At 48.0% G+C, this 4,708-nt stretch overlaps 1 pseudogene; it reads left to right on the plus strand.

Annotated features, from left to right (window-relative positions):
• LOC108528295 (UMP-CMP kinase-like) overlaps nucleotides 1–4,708 on the plus strand; it is a 21,932-nt pseudogene continuing 17,224 nt past the window's right edge.

The raw sequence follows: 4,708 nt of genomic DNA on the forward strand, positions 1-4,708 counted from the left end.
ATGGGAAAGAAACCTAATGTTGGAGGTATTCCTAGCCTGAGTCTGCTCGATCTAGGACAAAGAACCTGGTCCAGCCACGGGCTCCTGGTGTTCTTCAGAAGTAGGATTTGAAAACCAGTCTTGTCCAGGACCAACCCTGGCATGGAAAACAAACCCAAAAAGGAAAAGTGACTTGCTCAAGGTCACATGACTGGTCTAGGGCAGAAATAGGATTAGAACCTCCTACTACTGAGCTTTTCTTTTCCCCTCACATGCTTTGGTCCAAGCCCCGTAAGAGTGGATCATGGATTCTAAGCCAAAACCTATGGAAATTGAGGAGGATCTTGATGCTTCTGGCCAGTTTAGGACTGAAGTACTTAAGGAAATCTGTCTCCACTTAATCCCTGGCCCCAGGTCATATCACTCAGGTGGAATAGGGAGGGTGTTTCTTGATGAGGATGGGCTGATGGGAAAGAGCCAGAGCTTATAGAGAGGCCAGCCCCGTCACTGTCTCCCAGAATGAGTGGGCAGTCACTACCAGATCTGAATCAGCACCCCTTATCTCCCTCCTGAGTTCAGGCCTGAGGCTGCTCCTTCTTGCTGCTGGATACACTGCAGCCACCCCAGTGGAACTTGTCAAATGCCAGCATTGCCTTTCGACCAGCTCCGTGTGTGCCCGTGTCACCAACAAGGTGTTGGGCATCACTTTCAAATTCTCCCCACCATATCCACCTAGTTCTCCCATTTCCGTTGCTACTGCCCTGTCCTCCACATCAGGACTTGCCCACTTCTTTTTTTTTTTCTTTTTTCTTGAGACAGGGTCTCACTCTGTCTCCCAGGCTAAGGTACAAACACGGCTCACTGCAGCCTCGACCTCCCAGGCTCACGTGATCCTCCCACCTCAGCCTCCTTGGGTAGCTGGGACTACAGGAATGTGCCACCGTGCCCAGCTAATCGTTTGTATTTTTTCGTAAAGATGAGGTTTTGCACGTTTCCCAGGCTGGTCTCAAACTCCTGGGCTCAAGCGATCCACCCTCCTCAGCCTCCCAAAGTGTTGGGATTACAGGTGTGAGCCACCACACTGGGCCTGACTTTTCCTCCTCCTGGTTTCCATCCTCTCCAGCCCTACACACTCCAGGCTAATTTTATAATCCCACATGGCACGATTCCCAAAAACCTTCAGGGGCTCCCCATTGCCATGGTGAAATCTTTCTCGGCCTCAAAGCAAAGTCACGTGATCTGACAGGTATAAATGTATTCTCAGCAAAAGGTTGAGTTTTGTCCTCAAAGATGTGGTCACTGGACCCCTTTTTTACATGACAAAACCAAATGAATTAGCTTTGCATTCAAGGCCCTTCACAATGTGATCCTCTTGCCTGCCTCAAGCCTACTGTGCCAAATCTCTGCTCCAGCCAAACTGGAGCAAACTAGTCATTGCTGCCCTAATCATAACATGTGTACTCTTGCTCCAAACTTGTTCTCTTTTTTTTCTTTAAATTACTATTATAAAGAGAATATGCCTCCAAACTTTTTTTTTCTTTTTTTGAGACAGAGTTTTGCTCTTGTTGTCCAGGTTGGAGTGCAATGGTGCAATCTCGGCTCACTGCAACCTCCGCCTCCCGGGTTCAAGCGATTCTCCTGCCTCAGCCTCCCAAGTAGCTGGGATTACATGCATATGCCACCACACCCGGCTAATTTTGTATTTTTAGTAGAGACGGCGTTTCTTCATGTTGGTCAGGCTGGTCTCAAACTCCCGACCTCAGGTGATCTGCCCGCCTCGGCCTCCAAAGTGCTGGGATAACAGGCATGAGTCACTGCACCTGGCCTACTTTTGATACAACTTTCCTGCTGCTTAGAATGCTAGAATGGCCTTCCCTCTTCTTCCCACTGGACTGTGCCTTCTAGTGTCATCAAAGTTGACGTCCCACTGCAGCCGAGATCTTTTTTCAAGCATACCAGCCTTTGGTGCATATTGCAGCACTTCTCATCTGAACCTCTCACTTGGCATTTGGCAAATTAAAGCTTGAATCTTATATACCTTGTACTTTTATTCTTTTTTGGAGTAGGACATATGTTTTTGTTTGTTTGTTTGCTTGTTTTTGAGACGGAGTCTCACTCTGTCGCCCAGGCTGGAATGCAGTGGTGTGATCTTGGTTCACTGCAACCTCTGCATCCCCAGGCGATTCTCCTGCCTCAGCCTCCTGAGTAACTAGGATTACAGGTGCCCACCAGCTATTTTTTTGGTGGTGTTGAGATGGAGTCTTGCTCTATTGCCCAGGCTGGAGTACAGTGGTGCGATCTTGGCCCACTGCAAACTCTGCCTCCCAGGTTCAAGCAATTCTCCTGCCTCAGCCTCCCAAGTAGCTGGGATTATGGATGTGTACCATCATGCCTGGCTCAATTTTGTATTTTTAGTAGAGACTAGGTTTTACCATGTTGGCTAGGCTGGTCTCGAACTCCTGACCTCAAGTGATCTGCCTGCCTCGGCCTCACAAAGTGCTGGGATTATACATTTGAGCCACTGTACCCGGACTGCCTGCAGTAGGACATACCTGACTGCTTATCAAAGCCTTGAAGAGGCTGCTCAGGGCAGGCACATGATAGCAATCGGCTGATGGTAATGGAAGGAATTGGCAGTGGGCAGATCAGATGGGAGTGGTGTATTAGTTATCTGTTGCCATGTAACAAATTATGAGAAAACTTGGTGTATCAGTCTGGGTCTGATCGATCAAGAGAGAAACCTCACAGTAATTTAACAGGAAATTTGAATATGATTATTAAAACAGGGAATTGGAGTAACAAAGAATTGGTTAGTAAGGAGTTATGAGAACCCTATGGAATAATGAATAGCTGGCATGAGGAGCAGCCCCTACCTCCCAAGGCTAAGATACAGCACCCAAGAAAGAGGTATCCTCTCCCCACCCAGGGTTGAGATCCAGACCTTGTTGAGTAGAGCACAGCCCACAGCTCACTAGGTGGCAGAAAAATCACTGTACTGTCATGCCAGTGCAACTCGCCAGAAATATGCCCTCTAGGATGCCAGGGAAAGCTCTTCCCCAGGGAGGTGTGGAACCAGAGACTTTCCACTACAGAACTAACTGAGTGAGGTGCAGGGGAAGCCGCTGCCCACTGGGTCCTGTTGGTCTTCATGTGCTGCGGGAGCCGGCACTGGAGAACCTATGGGTGCTACAGGAGCCTGATGCAGGAGAAGCCACATGCACACAGGTGCTATGTGAGGCAGAAGTTGGAGGCATTCTGCTTACACTACAGCCCAAGGTGGGCAGTGCCAGGAGAAGCTGCTAGCCTCTGGGTGTTGCTGGCTACTCCAGAAACAGCACTGAAAGCTGTTTGCACAGCAGGAGCTTGTCAATCAAGCACACTGGAACCAGGAAGCAAAAACCTCTTCCTCCCACAATGTCTCTCCAGCTCCCTTCCTCTTAGTTATTTAAATATCAATAAACATATGTTACCTCTCACAGGAATTTGAGAGCATCTTGACTGGGTGGTTCTGGCTCAGTCAAGCTGTGGTTACAGTTATGCTTTTGCCAAGGACTGTTGTTATTTGAAGGCTTGACTGGGGCTGGAGGATCCCCTTCCAAGATAGCACAGTTATGGGACTGACAAGTTGGTGCCAGCTGTTGGCAGGAGGCCTCAGTCTTCCTACACGTGGGCATCTCCACAGGGGTGTTTGAGAGTCTTCATGATGTAGCAGGACGAGCCACAGACAAAACTCCTTAGACACCGAGTTAAAGAAGGAAGGGGTTTATTCGGCCGGGAGCATTGGCAAGACTCCTGTCTCAAGAGCCAAGCTCCCTGAGTGAGCAATTCCTGTCCCTTTTAAGGGCTCACAACTCTAAGGGGGTCTGTGTGAGAGGGTCGCAATCAATTGAGCAAGCAGGGGGTATGTGACTGGTGGCTGCTTGCACTGGTAATTAGATTGGAACAAAATAGGATAGGGATTTTCACAGTGCTTTTCTTTTCTTTTTTATTTTTTTGAGACAAAGTCTGACTCTGTCACCCAGGCTGGAGTGCAGTGGCGCGATCTCAGCTCACTGCAACCACCGCCTCCTGGGTTCACACCATTCTCCTGCCTCAGCCTCCTGAGTAGCTAGGACTACAGGCGCTGCCATCACGCCCAGCTAATTTTTTGTATTTTTTTTAAGTAGAAACGGGGTTTCACCGTGTTCGCCAGGATGGTCTCGATCTCCTGACCTTGTGATCTGCCCGCCTCGGCTTCCCAAAGTGCTAGGATTACAGGCGTGAGCCACCGCGCCCAGCCTCACAGTGCTTTTCTATACAATGTCTGTAATCTATAGATAACGTAACTGATTAGGTCAGGGGTTGATTTTTAACTACCAGGCCCAGGGTGTGGCACTGGGCTGTCTACTTGTGATTTCATTTCTGCCTTTTAGTTTTCACTTTTTCTTTCTCTGGAGGCAGAAATTGGGCATAAGACAATGTGAGGAGTGGTCTCCTCCCTTATTCCCCACCTTTGAGACTCTCACTCAATAGTGGGAGTTCTCACTTTCATTTTTACTACTCATGTCTTCTTGCAAGACAGATCAATAGTGATTCATATAGTACACTTGTGCTGAAGCATTTTGGTGAACTAAGGTAGCGATCAAGCTTTTTTATCATTTGAAGAAGTACAGGTAGCAAACAACAGGGCAGTAAGCAGGTTCCTATTACTATTATAGCTCTTTTTTTTTTTTTTTTTTTTTTTTTTTTT

This window comes from Rhinopithecus bieti, unplaced genomic scaffold, assembly GCF_001698545.2.
Source record: "Rhinopithecus bieti isolate Rb0 unplaced genomic scaffold, ASM169854v2 scaffold_4553, whole genome shotgun sequence".
In the NCBI taxonomy this organism is placed as follows: domain Eukaryota; kingdom Metazoa; phylum Chordata; class Mammalia; order Primates; family Cercopithecidae; genus Rhinopithecus; species Rhinopithecus bieti.